Below are 20,428 nucleotides of genomic sequence, written 5' to 3'. Positions count from 1 at the left end.
TTCGGTTGTTCTGAGGTCTTTGATAGTTTCTTTGAAAGCTTCAACTGAACCTCGAAATCGAAGCAGTTATGTTTATATTGATTTCTCGCGTTAATCATTACGAACCAGGAACAGCCAGCACACTCGGTCGCATTAGTAATTATGTCACGTCTCTACTTAGCAGAGCATTCAAAGGCCCACTGGAAGTAGTAAAGCACTAAAACACTGCAAAACTGAACTCGGGAAAATCATACTGGGAGCTCTGAGCGATGTCTGCATCCAAGCCATCCAATACGGACTCTGAAACCTTGGAATATCAACACTATGATGCGCTACCTTTTACCTGGAGCAAAACGATGGAATTAGAAGAATGCTTACCGCAGGATACAACTGTGCCGCTGTTATTTGGAGCACGGTTTTCACTTGCATGAAAACTACAGCAGAACGTAGAAGGATGATCACTGAGGAGTCCACGCGGGCATGCTGAGGAGATTGTAGGTCGTACATTTCAATGATTACTGACATTTGCGCTGCTGGAGGTACAGTAATCAACAAAGAACAGGGTGTGCTACTCTCGAATCCGGTCAGCACATGATGAAAAGCCAGGAAGTATACCTTGTCAAATTGCCGTCAACAGGGACAAGTTAACCACCAGCTCCACCGGCGCCCGGCTAGCTCAGTCGGTAGAGCATGAGACTCTTAATCTCAGGGTCGTGGGTTCGAGCCCCACGTTGGGCGGTGCCCGTCTCCCTATTAACAAAGTTTCCCGCTCATCCTTGAACCTCTTACACCTCGATGGTACCGAGCACTGCGTTTTAATGCACAGGTGTGATCAAACCGAGATGAAAAGGGCGTATCTAGCTCCTTGCCCGAGAGATAAATCAAAGGTTCCGCAGATAATCCCTTGGCTCCGGTCACCCGGACGCAGATAGGAGCTGCAGCCATCATAACTTGTATGAAAACTAAGAAGAGCTCCTGTCTATTTACAGTTTCATTTACTCTAGCGTTTCCTTAAACATTGCGTGTACGAAGGCTAAGAAATTGGAGAGCTATTCTAATACAATAACTATTAGGAATCTTTTCGGCATAACAGTTTCACTGTGATTTTGCAGGTAACACGTACGTTGGGAAAACATTTTGAACGCGATCAATAACCGCACTGGAAAAATGTGGGAAAGAAAGGGCGAAAAGCGACTCTTCAACATGTGGAAATATCTTCCTGAGCGGAGCCCTCTTCTCGAAGCTCAACACTCTGCAAGAGTCACTTCTCCCAACTTGCGCCCGCAGGTTTCCGTAGTGTGCCTGCAAAGAGCCATCCGCTTGAGACAGGTGCACCTCCCGATTTCATTGAACTAAGCTAGATGCACAATTTCTAATGCAGCCTTCATCACAATAGACAGTTCATTTCTCGAAAGCTTGTCGTAAAAAAAGGAAACAAAGAACGAAAACGTATAGCTGACAATCTTCTGAAGATGCAGATTCAGCTTTGGGGAAATGGACATTTTATGTATGCAGATGCTTTTCAAGCGCTGGTTTTAGAACGTCGCTGTGCTTCCAGCATCCTTTTCAGCCTTCTAAACTGTCTACCGAGGTGCCGATCACATTGTAAAGCGGTTGAGAGGCCGGAGCTGCTCAAACCGCTCTTGCCGTTTCCCATCAATCAAAAGCACTATGTTGTTTCTTTGTATGGAAAGCTTTTCAAGTCTGGCATCGACACGCACCTTTCCTGAAACGTCCAAAAGGTGAATGCTTCGCAAAGAAATCCAGTCTACCTTCAGGGGGCATGATGTTGAAATCGGAATGAGCCCTGGGTGGGCTTGAAGCAGCAGCTGTTCAGTTAACAGCTGCACAGAAACGCACCCCGCTTGCTTTGTATCATTCGCAAGTTTCTGGTTAAAGAGTAAAAAAGGCTGGAATTCTTCTGCCAGCCGGCAGGATTTCTTCTGCACTCACCCAGAAAAGCCAAGAATTGTATTTCATCTTTCGCAAGCTGTATTTTCCAGGAGGAGAATGAATACTTGCATTAAACTGAATCAAGCCGACAGAGACGCACAGCCGTTGTTTTTCTCCATGGGAAGTTTTTCGTTAAGGAAAAACACCGTTGTCATTTTCTTGCCAGCCGGCGGTATTTCTTGTGCAGCGATGAGCCAGATTTGTATTTCGTATTTCGCAAGTTGTGTGAATTTCTTGAAGTTGAAAGTGAATTCGCTCCAGAAAAGAAATGTCCAGTCGCATGAAAGCCGTGGCTGTTTGTTAAACCGCAGGACCTGAGCTTGCGTTCTGTTTCTCATGGCGTTCGCAAAGGCGATTCCTGCCTTTAAAACTGCTGTGTCTGCGACTGAAAGTGGCGTGTGGCGCAGCTTCTAAAGTCTTGTTGACGCTCCTCGATGTTGCTTTCTCTCTGCCTAAGGAAGTTCGATTGTCGCGTCGGAACGGGGAGACCTAATCCTTCCAGCTTTAAGCCACCCTTCAGTCTTCTGAAGGGTGTCCGAGTGCTAGCATGTCATTTGGCTTTTTTTGGGGGGAAGCGGAGAGCGACATTGAAAAAGGTTACCGCCGCCGCCTCGCCCTCCGTGTTAAATGATTGAAAGCCGGCGGCGGCGGCGCTCCCTGTAGTCGTGGCCGAGCGGTTAAGGCGATGGGCTAGAAAGCCATTGGGGTCTCCCCGCGTCGGCTCGAATCCTGCTCACTACGGCGCCCTTCTCCTGTCGCTTCGGCCTGCCCAGAAAAAGGCAGAGTGCCGTTTCTCTCTTCCTGCTGCTTGTACAAACGCTAAATCGCTTGGACCTGCTGCCTTGGAAGTAATGTCTTCAACATCCACCAGTGACATTTCACAGCTGGAAGCACACAGCCACGCTTTTGGCATTGGCATGTCTTGCGCCCTACTTCCAGCCTTTGAAGACCTAATGATTCAAACTGAAAGAACCGGCTGAATGAGTGTTTGCAGTGCACCAGGAGGAGCAGGGACCATAGCATTGGAGGGGTGAGGATGGCGCAGATGGAAACGTTTTCATGCGCTCCTCTGGGAGGAATGAAAAGAAAAGACAAAACCGGAAACAGTAGTAGCCGCAAGACGAAGTGTCTTCAAGCGCCAAGCAAGCGCTCCTCGTTAGTATAGTGGTGCGTATCCCCGCCTGTCACGTGGGAGACCAGGGATGGATTGCTTGACGGCGAGCCAGGTTGCTTTTCTCCCATCAGATTCCAACCGCTAATGCTAACGCAGTGTGTGGGAGCTTACATGCTTTTCCTTTCCCGTCTTTTTCGGACGACTATTCCAAAGGGGTAACCTGAAGGAATAGGGGCCTGAAGACACGAGGCATTCTTAAACCAGCACTTGGCTGCACGGCCATGTGTTGTGATCAGGTTATATTCGAGTCAAAAAGCCAGAGCATCCGCTTCCATCCTATGGAGCACGAGCTAAATCGGAAGAGGCAGGGGATACACCTACGCCTATCGGCGCACGTTCCCTGCGTCAGGCTGCTTCACCCATTTGCACCCGACTGGAGACGGCACTGAGCAAGCTTTTTGTCAGGAGTGGGATTCGAACCCACGCCTCCAGGGGAGACTGCGACCTGAACGCAGCGCCTTAGACCGCTCGGCCATCCTGACGCGGGCCCCCTGTCCCGGGGCGGTCTGATGAGCCACCGCGATCCCACTACGCTCCTCGAGTATCGCACTGTTATTAATACCACAGTGTGACTCCAGCATTAAAATGTTTGGAAAATGTGTCGGCTTTTATAATCCAGTGTAGAGCAGCATGTGATGATTTGTGCTACAACACCAAGCGCTCAAAGTGACGTCTGCGTTTGTCGTTGAAACTTTCAACTCTTTCATCACTTATGTAGGAAATAAAAAGAGCAGTTGTGCGCCACACGCAGAGAGGCCGTCAGCAGAGTGGCGCAGCGGAAGCGTGCTGGGCCCATAACCCAGAGGTCGATGGATCGAAACCATCCTCTGCTACATGTGTCCTATGCACGATTCCTAAGCATGCCATTGGGTTAGCAAAGTGCCTTCAAATAGTCTGCGTCTCCCTTTCTTTAAATTCTGTCCTGAGTTTCTCTCTCGTGTGTGTTTGTGCAAGCTTGACACTTGCGGGACTCTTTAATCTTCACCAATACGGAGATGACCAAATGTGTCTTCGGTTGTTCTGAGGTCTTTGATAGTTTCTTTGAAAGCTTCAACTGAACCTCGAAATCGAAGCAGTTATGTTTATATTGATTTCTCGCGTTAATCATTACGAACCAGGAACAGCCAGCACACTCGGTCGCATTAGTAATTATGTCACGTCTCTACTTAGCAGAGCATTCAAAGGCCCACTGGAAGTAGTAAAGCACTAAAACACTGCAAAACTGAACTCGGGAAAATCATACTGGGAGCTCTGAGCGATGTCTGCATCCAAGCCATCCAATACGGACTCTGAAACCTTGGAATATCAACACTATGATGCGCTACCTTTTACCTGGAGCAAAACGATGGAATTAGAAGAATGCTTACCGCAGGATACAACTGTGCCGCTGTTATTTGGAGCACGGTTTTCACTTGCATGAAAACTACAGCAGAACGTAGAAGGATGATCACTGAGGAGTCCACGCGGGCATGCTGAGGAGATTGTAGGTCGTACATTTCAATGATTACTGACATTTGCGCTGCTGGAGGTACAGTAATCAACAAAGAACAGGGTGTGCTACTCTCGAATCCGGTCAGCACATGATGAAAAGCCAGGAAGTATACCTTGTCAAATTGCCGTCAACAGGGACAAGTTAACCACCAGCTCCACCGGCGCCCGGCTAGCTCAGTCGGTAGAGCATGAGACTCTTAATCTCAGGGTCGTGGGTTCGAGCCCCACGTTGGGCGGTGCCCGTCTCCCTATTAACAAAGTTTCCCGCTCATCCTTGAACCTCTTACACCTCGATGGTACCGAGCACTGCGTTTTAATGCACAGGTGTGATCAAACCGAGATGAAAAGGGCGTATCTAGCTCCTTGCCCGAGAGATAAATCAAAGGTTCCGCAGATAATCCCTTGGCTCCGGTCACCCGGACGCAGATAGGAGCTGCAGCCATCATAACTTGTATGAAAACTAAGAAGAGCTCCTGTCTATTTACAGTTTCATTTACTCTAGCGTTTCCTTAAACATTGCGTGTACGAAGGCTAAGAAATTGGAGAGCTATTCTAATACAATAACTATTAGGAATCTTTTCGGCATAACAGTTTCACTGTGATTTTGCAGGTAACACGTACGTTGGGAAAACATTTTGAACGCGATCAATAACCGCACTGGAAAAATGTGGGAAAGAAAGGGCGAAAAGCGACTCTTCAACATGTGGAAATATCTTCCTGAGCGGAGCCCTCTTCTCGAAGCTCAACACTCTGCAAGAGTCACTTCTCCCAACTTGCGCCCGCAGGTTTCCGTAGTGTGCCTGCAAAGAGCCATCCGCTTGAGACAGGTGCACCTCCCGATTTCATTGAACTAAGCTAGATGCACAATTTCTAATGCAGCCTTCATCACAATAGACAGTTCATTTCTCGAAAGCTTGTCGTAAAAAAAGGAAACAAAGAACGAAAACGTATAGCTGACAATCTTCTGAAGATGCAGATTCAGCTTTGGGGAAATGGACATTTTATGTATGCAGATGCTTTTCAAGCGCTGGTTTTAGAACGTCGCTGTGCTTCCAGCATCCTTTTTAGCCTTCTAAACTGGCTACCGAGGTGCCGATCACATTGTAAAGCGGTTGAGAGGCCGGAGCTGCTCAAACCGCTCTTGCCGTTTCCCATCAATCAAAAGCACTATGTTGTTTCTTTGTATGGAAAGCTTTTCAAGTCTGGCATCGACACGCACCTTTCCTGAAACGTCCAAAGGGTGAATGCTTCGCAAAGAAATCCAGTCTACCTTCAGGGGGCATGATGTTGAAATCGGAATGAGCCCTGGGTGGGCTTGAAGCAGCAGCTGTTCAGTTAACAGCTGCACAGAAACGCACCCCGCTTGCTTTGTATCATTCGCAAGTTTCTGGTTAAAGAGTAAAAAAGGCTGGAATTCTTCTGCCAGCCGGCAGGATTTCTTCTGCACTCACCCAGAAAAGCCAAGAATTGTATTTCATCTTTCGCAAGCTGTATTTTCCAGGAGGAGAATGAATACTTGCATTAAACTGAATCAAGCCGACAGAGACGCACAGCCGTTGTTTTTCTCCATGGGAAGTTTTTCGTTAAGGAAAAACACCGTTGTCATTTTCTTGCCAGCCGGCGGTATTTCTTGTGCAGCGATGAGCCAGATTTGTATTTCGTATTTCGCAAGTTGTGTGAATTTCTTGAAGTTGAAAGTGAATTCGCTCCAGAAAAGAAATGTCCAGTCGCATGAAAGCCGTGGCTGTTTGTTAAACCGCAGGACCTGAGCTTGCGTTCTGTTTCTCATGGCGTTCGCAAAGGCGATTCCTGCCTTTAAAACTGCTGTGTCTGCGACTGAAAGTGGCGTGTGGCGCAGCTTCTAAAGTCTTGTTGACGCTCCTCGATGTTGCTTTCTCTCTGCCTAAGGAAGTTCGATTGTCGCGTCGGAACGGGGAGACCTAATCCTTCCAGCTTTAAGCCACCCTTCAGTCTTCTGAAGGGTGTCCGAGTGCTAGCATGTCATTTGGCTTTTTTTGGGGGGAAGCGGAGAGCGACATTGAAAAAGGTTACCGCCGCCGCCTCGCCCTCCGTGTTAAATGATTGCAAGCCGGCGGCGGCGGCGCTCCCTGTAGTCGTGGCCGAGCGGTTAAGGCGATGGGCTAGAAAGCCATTGGGGTCTCCCCGCGTCGGCTCGAATCCTGCTCACTACGGCGCCCTTCTCCTGTCGCTTCGGCCTGCCCAGAAAAAGGCAGAGTGCCGTTTCTCTCTTCCTGCTGCTTGTACAAACGCTAAATCGCTTGGACCTGCTGCCTTGGAAGTAATGTCTTCAACATCCACCAGTGACATTTCACAGCTGGAAGCACACAGCCACGCTTTTGGCATTGGCATGTCTTGCGCCCTACTTCCAGCCTTTGAAGACCTAATGATTCAAACTGAAAGAACCGGCTGAATGAGTGTTTGCAGTGCACCAGGAGGAGCAGGGACCATAGCATTGGAGGGGTGAGGATGGCGCAGATGGAAACGTTTTCATGCGCTCCTCTGGGAGGAATGAAAAGAAAAGACGAAACCGGAAACAGTAGTAGCCGCAAGACGAAGTGTCTTCAAGCGCCAAGCAAGCGCTCCTCGTTAGTATAGTGGTGCGTATCCCCGCCTGTCACGTGGGAGACCAGGGATGGATTGCTTGACGGCGAGCCAGGTTGCTTTTCTCCCATCAGATTCCAACCGCTAATGCTAACGCAGTGTGTGGGAGCTTACATGCTTTTCCTTTCCCGTCTTTTTCGGACGACTATTCCAAAGGGGTAACCTGAAGGAATAGGGGCCTGAAGACACGAGGCATTCTTAAACCAGCACTTGGCTGCACGGCCATGTGTTGTGATCAGGTTATATTCGAGTCAAAAAGCCAGAGCATCCGCTTCCATCCTATGGAGCACGAGCTAAATCGGAAGAGGCAGGGGATACACCTACGCCTATCGGCGCACGTTCCCTGCGTCAGGCTGCTTCACCCATTTGCACCCGACTGGAGACGGCACTGAGCAAGCTTTTTGTCAGGAGTGGGATTCGAACCCACGCCTCCAGGGGAGACTGCGACCTGAACGCAGCGCCTTAGACCGCTCGGCCATCCTGACGTGGGCCCCCTGTCCCGGGGCGGTCTGATGAGCCACCGCGATCCCACTACGCTCCTCGAGTATCGCACTGTTATTAATACCACAGTGTGACTCCAGCATTAAAATGTTTGGAAAATGTGTCGGCTTTTATAATCCAGTATAGAGCAGCATGTGATGATTTGTGCTACAACACCAAGCGCTCAAAGTGACGTCTGCGTTTGTCGTTGAAACTTTCAACTCTTTCATCACTTATGTAGGAAATAAAAAGAGCAGTTGTGCGCCACACGCAGAGAGGCCGTCAGCAGAGTGGCGCAGCGGAAGCGTGCTGGGCCCATAACCCAGAGGTCGATGGATCGAAACCATCCTCTGCTACATGTGTCCTATGCACGATTCCTAAGCATGCCATTGGGTTAGCAAAGTGCCTTCAAATAGTCTGCGTCTCCCTTTCTTTAAATTCTGTCCTGAGTTTCTCTCTCGTGTGTGTTTGTGCAAGCTTGACACTTGCGGGACTCTTTAATCTTCACCAATACGGAGATGACCAAATGTGTCTTCGGTTGTTCTGAGGTCTTTGATAGTTTCTTTGAAAGCTTCAACTGAACCTCGAAATCGAAGCAGTTATGTTTATATTGATTTCTCGCGTTAATCATTACGAACCAGGAACAGCCAGCACACTCGGTCGCATTAGTAATTATGTCACGTCTCTACTTAGCAGAGCATTCAAAGGCCCACTGGAAGTAGTAAAGCACTAAAACACTGCAAAACTGAACTCGGGAAAATCATACTGGGAGCTCTGAGCGATGTCTGCATCCAAGCCATCCAATACGGACTCTGAAACCTTGGAATATCAACACTATGATGCGCTACCTTTTACCTGGAGCAAAACGATGGAATTAGAAGAATGCTTACCGCAGGATACAACTGTGCCGCTGTTATTTGGAGCACGGTTTTCACTTGCATGAAAACTACAGCAGAACGTAGAAGGATGATCACTGAGGAGTCCACGCGGGCATGCTGAGGAGATTGTAGGTCGTACATTTCAATGATTACTGACATTTGCGCTGCTGGAGGTACAGTAATCAACAAAGAACAGGGTGTGCTACTCTCGAATCCGGTCAGCACATGATGAAAAGCCAGGAAGTATACCTTGTCAAATTGCCGTCAACAGGGACAAGTTAACCACCAGCTCCACCGGCGCCCGGCTAGCTCAGTCGGTAGAGCATGAGACTCTTAATCTCAGGGTCGTGGGTTCGAGCCCCACGTTGGGCGGTGCCCGTCTCCCTATTAACAAAGTTTCCCGCTCATCCTTGAACCTCTTACACCTCGATGGTACCGAGCACTGCGTTTTAATGCACAGGTGTGATCAAACCGAGATGAAAAGGGCGTATCTAGCTCCTTGCCCGAGAGATAAATCAAAGGTTCCGCAGATAATCCCTTGGCTCCGGTCACCCGGACGCAGATAGGAGCTGCAGCCATCATAACTTGTATGAAAACTAAGAAGAGCTCCTGTCTATTTACAGTTTCATTTACTCTAGCGTTTCCTTAAACATTGCGTGTACGAAGGCTAAGAAATTGGAGAGCTATTCTAATACAATAACTATTAGGAATCTTTTCGGCATAACAGTTTCACTGTGATTTTGCAGGTAACACGTACGTTGGGAAAACATTTTGAACGCGATCAATAACCGCACTGGAAAAATGTGGGAAAGAAAGGGCGAAAAGCGACTCTTCAACATGTGGAAATATCTTCCTGAGCGGAGCCCTCTTCTCGAAGCTCAACACTCTGCAAGAGTCACTTCTCCCAACTTGCGCCCGCAGGTTTCCGTAGTGTGCCTGCAAAGAGCCATCCGCTTGAGACAGGTGCACCTCCCGATTTCATTGAACTAAGCTAGATGCACAATTTCTAATGCAGCCTTCATCACAATAGACAGTTCATTTCTCGAAAGCTTGTCGTAAAAAAAGGAAACAAAGAACGAAAACGTATAGCTGACAATCTTCTGAAGATGCAGATTCAGCTTTGGGGAAATGGACATTTTATGTATGCAGATGCTTTTCAAGCGCTGGTTTTAGAACGTCGCTGTGCTTCCAGCATCCTTTTTAGCCTTCTAAACTGGCTACCGAGGTGCCGATCACATTGTAAAGCGGTTGAGAGGCCGGAGCTGCTCAAACCGCTCTTGCCGTTTCCCATCAATCAAAAGCACTATGTTGTTTCTTTGTATGGAAAGCTTTTCAAGTCTGGCATCGACACGCACCTTTCCTGAAACGTCCAAAGGGTGAATGCTTCGCAAAGAAATCCAGTCTACCTTCAGGGGGCATGATGTTGAAATCGGAATGAGCCCTGGGTGGGCTTGAAGCAGCAGCTGTTCAGTTAACAGCTGCACAGAAACGCACCCCGCTTGCTTTGTATCATTCGCAAGTTTCTGGTTAAAGAGTAAAAAAGGCTGGAATTCTTCTGCCAGCCGGCAGGATTTCTTCTGCACTCACCCAGAAAAGCCAAGAATTGTATTTCATCTTTCGCAAGCTGTATTTTCCAGGAGGAGAATGAATACTTGCATTAAACTGAATCAAGCCGACAGAGACGCACAGCCGTTGTTTTTCTCCATGGGAAGTTTTTCGTTAAGGAAAAACACCGTTGTCATTTTCTTGCCAGCCGGCGGTATTTCTTGTGCAGCGATGAGCCAGATTTGTATTTCGTATTTCGCAAGTTGTGTGAATTTCTTGAAGTTGAAAGTGAATTCGCTCCAGAAAAGAAATGTCGCTTGAAAGCCGAGGCTGTTTGTTAAACCGCAGGACCTGAGCTTGCGTTCTGTTTCTCATGGCGTTCGCAAAGGCGATTCCTGCCTTTAAAACTGCTGTGTCTGCGACTGAAAGTGGCGTGTGTCGCAGCTTCTAAAGTCTTGTTGACGCTCCTCGATGTTGCTTTCTCTCTGCCTAAGGAAGTTCGATTGTCGCGTCGGAACGGGGAGACCTAATCCTTCCAGCTTTAAGCCACCCTTCAGTCTTCTGAAGGGTGTCCGAGTGCTAGCATGTCATTTGGCTGTTTTTTGGGGGAAGCGGAGAGCGACATTGAAAAAGGTTACCGCCGCCGCCTCGCCCTCCGTGTTAAATGATTGCAAGCCGGCGGCGGCGGCGCTCCCTGTAGTCGTGGCCGAGCGGTTAAGGCGATGGGCTAGAAAGCCATTGGGGTCTCCCCGCGTCGGCTCGAATCCTGCCGACTACGGCGCCCTTCTCCTGTCGCTTCGGCCTGCCCAGAAAAAGGCGGAGTGCCGTTTCTCTCTTCCTGCTTCTTGTACAAACGCTAAATCGCTTGGACCTGCTGCCTTGGAAGTAATGTCTTCTACATCCACCAGTGACATTTCACAGCTGGAAGCACACTGCCACGCTTTTGGCATTGGCATGTCTTGCCCCCTACTTCCAGCCTTTGAAGACCTAAGTATTCAAACTGAAAGAACCGGCTGAATGAGTGTTTGCAGTGCACCAGGAGGAGCAGGGACCATAGCATTGGAGGGGTGAGGATGGCGCAGATGGAAACGTTTTCATGCGCTCCTCTGGGAGGAATGAAAAGAAAAGACGAAACCGGAAACAGTAGTAGCCGCAAGAGGAAGTGTCTTCAAGCGCCAAGCAAGCGCTCCTCGTTAGTATAGTGGTGCGTATCCCCGCCTGTCACGTGGGAGACCAGGGATGGATTGCTTGACGGCGAGCCAGGTTGCTTTTCTCCCATCAGATTCCAACCGCTAATGCTAACGCAGTGTGTGGGAGCTTACATGCTTTTCCTTTCCCGTCTTTTTCGGACGACTATTCCAAAGGGGTAACCTGAAGGAATAGGGGCCTGAAGACACGAGGCATTCTTAAACCAGCACTGGGCTGCACGGCCTTCTGTTGTGATCAGGTTATATTCGAGTCAAAAAGCCAGAGCATCCGCTTCCATCCTATGGAGCACGAGCTAAATCGGAAGAGGCAGGGGATACACCTACGCCTATCGGCGCACGTTCCCTGCGGCAGGCTGCTTCACCCATTTGCACCCGACTGGAGACGGCACTGAGCAAGCTTTTTGTCAGGAGTGGGATTCGAACCCACGCCTCCAGGGGAGACTGCGACCTGAACGCAGCGCCTTAGACCGCTCGGCCATCCTGACGCGGGCCCCCTGTCCCGGGGCGGTCTGATGAGCCACCGCGATCCCACTACGCTCCTCGAGTATCGCACTGTTATTAATACTACAGTGTGACTCCAGCATTAAAATGTTTGGAAAATGTGTCGGCTTTTATAATCCAGTGTAGAGCAGCATGTGATGATTTGTGCTACAACACCAAGCGCTCAAAGTGACGTCTGCGTTTGTCGTTGAAACTTTCAACTCTTTCATCACTGATGTAGGAAATAAAAAGAGCAGTTGTGCGCCACACGCAGAGAGGCCGTCAGCAGAGTGGCGCAGCGGAAGCGTGCTGGGCCCATAACCCAGAGGTCGATGGATCGAAACCATCCTCTGCTACATGTGTCCTATGCACGATTCATAAGCATGCCATTGGGTTAGCAAAGTGCCTTCAAATAGTCTGCATCTCCCTTTCTTTAAATTCTGTCCTGAGTTTCTCTCTCGTGTGTGTTTGTGCAAGCTTGACACTTGCGGGACTCTTTAATCTTCACCAATACGGAGATGACCAAATGTGTCTTCGGTTGTTCTGAGGTCTTTGATAGTTTCTTTGAAAGCTTCAACTGAACCTCGAAATCGAAGCAGTTATGTTTATATTGATTTCTCGCGTTAATCATTACGAACCAGGAACAGCCAGCACACTCGGTCGCATTAGTAATTATGTCACGTCTCTACTTAGCAGAGCATTCAAAGGCCCACTGGAAGTAGTAAAGCACTAAAACACTGCAAAACTGAACTCGGGAAAATCATACTGGGAGCTCTGAGCGATGTCTGCATCCAAGCCATCCAATACGGACTCTGAAACCTTGGAATATCAACACTATGATGCGCTACCTTTTACCTGGAGCAAAACGATGGAATTAGAAGAATGCTTACCGCAGGATACAACTGTGCCGCTGTTATTTGGAGCACGGTTTTCACTTGCATGAAAACTACAGCAGAACGTAGAAGGATGATCACTGAGGAGTCCACGCGGGCATGCTGAGGAGATTGTAGGTCGTACATTTCAATGATTACTGACATTTGCGCTGCTGGAGGTACAGTAATCAACAAAGAACAGGGTGTGCTACTCTCGAATCCGGTCAGCACATGATGAAAAGCCAGGAAGTATACCTTGTCAAATTGCCGTCAACAGGGACAAGTTAACCACCAGCTCCACCGGCGCCCGGCTAGCTCAGTCGGTAGAGCATGAGACTCTTAATCTCAGGGTCGTGGGTTCGAGCCCCACGTTGGGCGGTGCCCGTCTCCCTATTAACAAAGTTTCCCGCTCATCCTTGAACCTCTTACACCTCGATGGTACCGAGCACTGCGTTTTAATGCACAGGTGTGATCAAACCGAGATGAAAAGGGCGTATCTAGCTCCTTGCCCGAGAGATAAATCAAAGGTTCCGCAGATAATCCCTTGGCTCCGGTCACCCGGACGCAGATAGGAGCTGCAGCCATCATAACTTGTATGAAAACTAAGAAGAGCTCCTGTCTATTTACAGTTTCATTTACTCTAGCGTTTCCTTAAACATTGCGTGTACGAAGGCTAAGAAATTGGAGAGCTATTCTAATACAATAACTATTAGGAATCTTTTCGGCATAACAGTTTCACTGTGATTTTGCAGGTAACACGTACGTTGGGAAAACATTTTGAACGCGATCAATAACCGCACTGGAAAAATGTGGGAAAGAAAGGGCGAAAAGCGACTCTTCAACATGTGGAAATATCTTCCTGAGCGGAGCCCTCTTCTCGAAGCTCAACACTCTGCAAGAGTCACTTCTCCCAACTTGCGCCCGCAGGTTTCCGTAGTGTGCCTGCAAAGAGCCATCCGCTTGAGACAGGTGCACCTCCCGATTTCATTGAACTAAGCTAGATGCACAATTTCTAATGCAGCCTTCATCACAATAGACAGTTCATTTCTCGAAAGCTTGTCGTAAAAAAAGGAAACAAAGAACGAAAACGTATAGCTGACAATCTTCTGAAGATGCAGATTCAGCTTTGGGGAAATGGACATTTTATGTATGCAGATGCTTTTCAAGCGCTGGTTTTAGAACGTCGCTGTGCTTCCAGCATCCTTTTTAGCCTTCTAAACTGGCTACCGAGGTGCCGATCACATTGTAAAGCGGTTGAGAGGCCGGAGCTGCTCAAACCGCTCTTGCCGTTTCCCATCAATCAAAAGCACTATGTTGTTTCTTTGTATGGAAAGCTTTTCAAGTCTGGCATCGACACGCACCTTTCCTGAAACGTCCAAAGGGTGAATGCTTCGCAAAGAAATCCAGTCTACCTTCAGGGGGCATGATGTTGAAATCGGAATGAGCCCTGGGTGGGCTTGAAGCAGCAGCTGTTCAGTTAACAGCTGCACAGAAACGCACCCCGCTTGCTTTGTATCATTCGCAAGTTTCTGGTTAAAGAGTAAAAAAGGCTGGAATTCTTCTGCCAGCCGGCAGGATTTCTTCTGCACTCACCCAGAAAAGCCAAGAATTGTATTTCATCTTTCGCAAGCTGTATTTTCCAGGAGGAGAATGAATACTTGCATTAAACTGAATCAAGCCGACAGAGACGCACAGCCGTTGTTTTTCTCCATGGGAAGTTTTTCGTTAAGGAAAAACACCGTTGTCATTTTCTTGCCAGCCGGCGGTATTTCTTGTGCAGCGATGAGCCAGATTTGTATTTCGTATTTCGCAAGTTGTGTGAATTTCTTGAAGTTGAAAGTGAATTCGCTCCAGAAAAGAAATGTCCAGTCGCATGAAAGCCGTGGCTGTTTGTTAAACCGCAGGACCTGAGCTTGCGTTCTGTTTCTCATGGCGTTCGCAAAGGCGATTCCTGCCTTTAAAACTGCTGTGTCTGCGACTGAAAGTGGCGTGTGGCGCAGCTTCTAAAGTCTTGTTGACGCTCCTCGATGTTGCTTTCTCTCTGCCTAAGGAAGTTCGATTGTCGCGTCGGAACGGGGAGACCTAATCCTTCCAGCTTTAAGCCACCCTTCAGTCTTCTGAAGGGTGTCCGAGTGCTAGCATGTCATTTGGCTTTTTTTGGGGGGAAGCGGAGAGCGACATTGAAAAAGGTTACCGCCGCCGCCTCGCCCTCCGTGTTAAATGATTGCAAGCCGGCGGCGGCGGCGCTCCCTGTAGTCGTGGCCGAGCGGTTAAGGCGATGGGCTAGAAAGCCATTGGGGTCTCCCCGCGTCGGCTCGAATCCTGCTCACTACGGCGCCCTTCTCCTGTCGCTTCGGCCTGCCCAGAAAAAGGCAGAGTGCCGTTTCTCTCTTCCTGCTGCTTGTACAAACGCTAAATCGCTTGGACCTGCTGCCTTGGAAGTAATGTCTTCAACATCCACCAGTGACATTTCACAGCTGGAAGCACACAGCCACGCTTTTGGCATTGGCATGTCTTGCGCCCTACTTCCAGCCTTTGAAGACCTAATGATTCAAACTGAAAGAACCGGCTGAATGAGTGTTTGCAGTACACCAGGAGGAGCAGGGACCATAGCATTGGAGGGGTGAGGATGGCGCAGATGGAAACGTTTTCATGCGCTCCTCTGGGAGGAATGAAAAGAAAAGACGAAACCGGAAACAGTAGTAGCCGCAAGACGAAGTGTCTTCAAGCGCCAAGCAAGCGCTCCTCGTTAGTATAGTGGTGCGTATCCCCGCCTGTCACGTGGGAGACCAGGGATGGATTGCTTGACGGCGAGCCAGGTTGCTTTTCTCCCATCAGATTCCAACCGCTAATGCTAACGCAGTGTGTGGGAGCTTACATGCTTTTCCTTTCCCGTCTTTTTCGGACGACTATTCCAAAGGGGTAACCTGAAGGAATAGGGGCCTGAAGACACGAGGCATTCTTAAACCAGCACTTGGCTGCACGGCCATGTGTTGTGATCAGGTTATATTCGAGTCAAAAAGCCAGAGCATCCGCTTCCATCCTATGGAGCACGAGCTAAATCGGAAGAGGCAGGGGATACACCTACGCCTATCGGCGCACGTTCCCTGCGTCAGGCTGCTTCACCCATTTGCACCCGACTGGAGACGGCACTGAGCAAGCTTTTTGTCAGGAGTGGGATTCGAACCCACGCCTCCAGGGGAGACTGCGACCTGAACGCAGCGCCTTAGACCGCTCGGCCATCCTGACGTGGGCCCCCTGTCCCGGGGCGGTCTGATGAGCCACCGCGATCCCACTACGCTCCTCGAGTATCGCACTGTTATTAATACCACAGTGTGACTCCAGCATTAAAATGTTTGGAAAATGTGTCGGCTTTTATAATCCAGTGTAGAGCAGCATGTGATGATTTGTGCTACAACACCAAGCGCTCAAAGTGACGTCTGCGTTTGTCGTTGAAACTTTCAACTCTTTCATCACTTATGTAGGAAATAAAAAGAGCAGTTGTGCGCCACACGCAGAGAGGCCGTCAGCAGAGTGGCGCAGCGGAAGCGTGCTGGGCCCATAACCCAGAGGTCGATGGATCGAAACCATCCTCTGCTACATGTGTCCTATGCACGATTCCTAAGCATGCCATTGGGTTAGCAAAGTGCCTTCAAATAGTCTGCGTCTCCCTTTCTTTAAATTCTGTCCTGAGTTTCTCTCTCGTGTGTGTTTGTGCAAGCTTGACACTTGCGGGACTCTTTAATCTTCACCAATACGGAGATGACCAAATGTGTCTTCGGTTGTTCTGAGGTCTTTGATAGTTTCTTTGAAAGCTTCAACTGAACCTCGAAATCGAAGCAGTTATGTTTATATTGATTTCTCGCGTTAATCATTACGAACCAGGAACAGCCAGCACACTCGGTCGCATTAGTAATTATGTCACGTCTCTACTTAGCAGAGCATTCAAAGGCCCACTGGAAGTAGTAAAGCACTAAAACACTGCAAAACTGAACTCGGGAAAATCATACTGGGAGCTCTGAGCGATGTCTGCATCCAAGCCATCCAATACGGACTCTGAAACCTTGGAATATCAACACTATGATGCGCTACCTTTTACCTGGAGCAAAACGATGGAATTAGAAGAATGCTTACCGCAGGATACAACTGTGCCGCTGTTATTTGGAGCACGGTTTTCACTTGCATGAAAACTACAGCAGAACGTAGAAGGATGATCACTGAGGAGTCCACGCGGGCATGCTGAGGAGATTGTAGGTCGTACATTTCAATGATTACTGACATTTGCGCTGCTGGAGGTACAGTAATCAACAAAGAACAGGGTGTGCTACTCTCGAATCCGGTCAGCACATGATGAAAAGCCAGGAAGTATACCTTGTCAAATTGCCGTCAACAGGGACAAGTTAACCACCAGCTCCACCGGCGCCCGGCTAGCTCAGTCGGTAGAGCATGAGACTCTTAATCTCAGGGTCGTGGGTTCGAGCCCCACGTTGGGCGGTGCCCGTCTCCCTATTAACAAAGTTTCCCGCTCATCCTTGAACCTCTTACACCTCGATGGTACCGAGCACTGCGTTTTAATGCACAGGTGTGATCAAACCGAGATGAAAAGGGCGTATCTAGCTCCTTGCCCGAGAGATAAATCAAAGGTTCCGCAGATAATCCCTTGGCTCCGGTCACCCGGACGCAGATAGGAGCTGCAGCCATCATAACTTGTATGAAAACTAAGAAGAGCTCCTGTCTATTTACAGTTTCATTTACTCTAGCGTTTCCTTAAACATTGCGTGTACGAAGGCTAAGAAATTGGAGAGCTATTCTAATACAATAACTATTAGGAATCTTTTCGGCATAACAGTTTCACTGTGATTTTGCAGGTAACACGTACGTTGGGAAAACATTTTGAACGCGATCAATAACCGCACTGGAAAAATGTGGGAAAGAAAGGGCGAAAAGCGACTCTTCAACATGTGGAAATATCTTCCTGAGCGGAGCCCTCTTCTCGAAGCTCAACACTCTGCAAGAGTCACTTCTCCCAACTTGCGCCCGCAGGTTTCCGTAGTGTGCCTGCAAAGAGCCATCCGCTTGAGACAGGTGCACCTCCCGATTTCATTGAACTAAGCTAGATGCACAATTTCTAATGCAGCCTTCATCACAATAGACAGTTCATTTCTCGAAAGCTTGTCGTAAAAAAAGGAAACAAAGAACGAAAACGTATAGCTGACAATCTTCTGAAGATGCAGATTCAGCTTTGGGGAAATGGACATTTTATGTATGCAGATGCTTTTCAAGCGCTGGTTTTAGAACGTCGCTGTGCTTCCAGCATCCTTTTCAGCCTTCTAAACTGGCTACCGAGGTGCCGATCACATTGTAAAGCGGTTGAGAGGCCGGAGCTGCTCAAACCGCTCTTGCCGTTTCCCATCAATCAAAAGCACTATGTTGTTTCTTTGTATGGAAAGCTTTTCAAGTCTGGCATCGACACGCACCTTTCCTGAAACGTCCAAAAGGTGAATGCTTCGCAAAGAAATCCAGTCTACCTTCAGGGGGCATGATGTTGAAATCGGAATGAGCCCTGGGTGGGCTTGAAGCAGCAGCTGTTCAGTTAACAGCTGCACAGAAACGCACCCCGCTTGCTTTGTATCATTCGCAAGTTTCTGGTTAAAGAGTAAAAAAGGCTGGAATTCTTCTGCCAGCCGGCAGGATTTCTTCTGCACTCACCCAGAAAAGCCAAGAATTGTATTTCATCTTTCGCAAGCTGTATTTTCCAGGAGGAGAATGAATACTTGCATTAAACTGAATCAAGCCGACAGAGACGCACAGCCGTTGTTTTTCTCCATGGGAAGTTTTTCGTTAAGGAAAAACACCGTTGTCATTTTCTTGCCAGCCGGCGGTATTTCTTGTGCAGCGATGAGCCAGATTTGTATTTCGTATTTCGCAAGTTGTGTGAATTTCTTGAAGTTGAAAGTGAATTCGCTCCAGAAAAGAAATGTCCAGTCGCATGAAAGCCGTGGCTGTTTGTTAAACCGCAGGACCTGAGCTTGCGTTCTGTTTCTCATGGCGTTCGCAAAGGCGATTCCTGCCTTTAAAACTGCTGTGTCTGCGACTGAAAGTGGCGTGTGGCGCAGCTTCTAAAGTCTTGTTGACGCTCCTCGATGTTGCTTTCTCTCTGCCTAAGGAAGTTCGATTGTCGCGTCGGAACGGGGAGACCTAATCCTTCCAGCTTTAAGCCACCCTTCAGTCTTCTGAAGGGTGTCCGAGTGCTAGCATGTCATTTGGCTTTTTTTCTGGGGAAACGGAGAGCGACATTGAAAAAGGTTACCTCCGCCGCCTCGCCCTCCGTGTTAAATGATCGCAAGCCGGCGGCGGCGGCGCTCCCTGTAGTCGTGGCCGAGCGGTTAAGGCGATGGGCTAGAAAGCCATTGGGGTCTCCCCGCGTCGGCTCGAATCCTGCCGACTACGGCGCCCTTCTCCTGTCGCTTCGGCCTGCCCAGAAAAAGGCGGAGTGCCGTTTCTCTCTTCCTGCTTCTTGTACAAACGCTAAATCGCTTGGACCTGCTGCCTTGGAAGTAATGTCTTCAACATCCACCAGTGACATTTCACAGCTGGAAGCACACAGCCACGCTTTTGGCATTGGCATGTCTTGCGCCCTACTTCCAGCCTTTGAAGACCTAATTATTCAAACTGAAAGAACCGGCTGAATGAGTGTTTGCAGTGCACCAGGAGGAGCAGGGACCATAGCATTGGAGGGGTGAGGATGGCGCAGATGGAAACGTTTTCATGCGCTCCTCTGGGAGGAATGAAAAGAAAAGACGAAACCGGAAACAGTAGTAGCCGCAAGAGGAAGTGTCTTCAAGCGCCAAGCAAGCGCTCCTCGTTAGTATAGTGGTGCGTATCCCCGCCTGTCACGTGGGAGACCAGGGATGGATTGCTTGACGGCGAGCCAGGTTGCTTTTCTCCCATCAGATTCCAACCGCTAATGCTAACGCAGTGTGTGGGAGCTTACATGCTTTTCCTTTCCCGTCTTTTTCGGACGACTGTTCCAAAGGGGTAACCTGAAGGAATAGGGGCCTGAAGACACGAGGCATTCTTAAACCAGCACTGGGCTGCACGGCCTTCTGTTGTGATCAGGTTATATTCGAGTCAAAAAGCCAGAGCATCCGCTTCCATCCTATGGAGCACGAGCTAAATCGGAAGAGGCAGGGGATACACCTACGCCTATCGGCGCACGTTCCCTGCGTCAGGCTGCTTCACCCATTTGCACCCGACTGGAGACGGCACTGAGCAAGCTTTTTGTCAGGAGTGGGATTCGAACCCACGCCTCCAGGGGAGACTGCGACCTGAACGCAGCGCCTTAGACCGCTCGGCCATCCTGACGCGGGCCCCCTGTCCCGGGGCGGTCTGATGAGCCACCGCGATCCCACTACGCTCCTCGAGTATCGCACTGTTATTAATACCACAGTGTGACTCCAGCATTAAAATGTTTGGAAAATGTGTCGGCTTTTATAATCCAGTGTAGAGCAGCATGTGATGATTTGTGCTACAACACCAAGCGCTCAAAGTGACGTCTGCGTTTGTCGTTGAAACTTTCAACTCTTTCATCACTTATGTAGGAAATAAAAAGAGCAGTTGTGCGCCACACGCAGAGAGGCCGTCAGCAGAGTGGCGCAGCGGAAGCGTGCTGGGCCCATAACCCAGAGGTCGATGGATCGAAACCATCCTCTGCTACATGTGTCCTATGCACGATTCCTAAGCATG

General features: G+C 49.0%; 5 non-coding genes across 5 annotated transcripts; all 5 read left to right on the top strand.

The window, feature by feature from the left end:
• The first annotated feature begins 644 nt into the window (after positions 1–644).
• trnak-cuu (transfer RNA lysine (anticodon CUU)) lies at positions 645–717 on the top strand. Its single transcript has one exon. It is a non-coding gene; the product is annotated as a tRNA-Lys (tRNA).
• A 4,043-nt stretch (positions 718–4,760) lies between these two features.
• On the top strand, positions 4,761–4,833 carry trnak-cuu (transfer RNA lysine (anticodon CUU)). The gene has a single exon. It is a non-coding gene; the product is annotated as a tRNA-Lys (tRNA).
• Positions 4,834–8,876: 4,043 nt separating this feature from the next.
• trnak-cuu (transfer RNA lysine (anticodon CUU)) lies at positions 8,877–8,949 on the top strand. The gene has a single exon. It is a non-coding gene; the product is annotated as a tRNA-Lys (tRNA).
• A 4,038-nt stretch (positions 8,950–12,987) lies between these two features.
• Positions 12,988–13,060, top strand: trnak-cuu (transfer RNA lysine (anticodon CUU)). Its single transcript has one exon. It is a non-coding gene; the product is annotated as a tRNA-Lys (tRNA).
• A 4,043-nt stretch (positions 13,061–17,103) lies between these two features.
• Positions 17,104–17,176, top strand: trnak-cuu (transfer RNA lysine (anticodon CUU)). Its single transcript has one exon. It is a non-coding gene; the product is annotated as a tRNA-Lys (tRNA).
• Positions 17,177–20,428: the final 3,252 nt, after the last annotated feature.

The sequence above is a fragment of the Lepisosteus oculatus genome, unplaced genomic scaffold (genome assembly GCF_040954835.1).
Source record: "Lepisosteus oculatus isolate fLepOcu1 unplaced genomic scaffold, fLepOcu1.hap2 HAP2_SCAFFOLD_39, whole genome shotgun sequence".
NCBI classification, from domain to species: Eukaryota; Metazoa; Chordata; class Actinopteri; order Semionotiformes; family Lepisosteidae; genus Lepisosteus; species Lepisosteus oculatus.
This window is presented reverse-complemented; position numbering and strand designations above follow the sequence as displayed.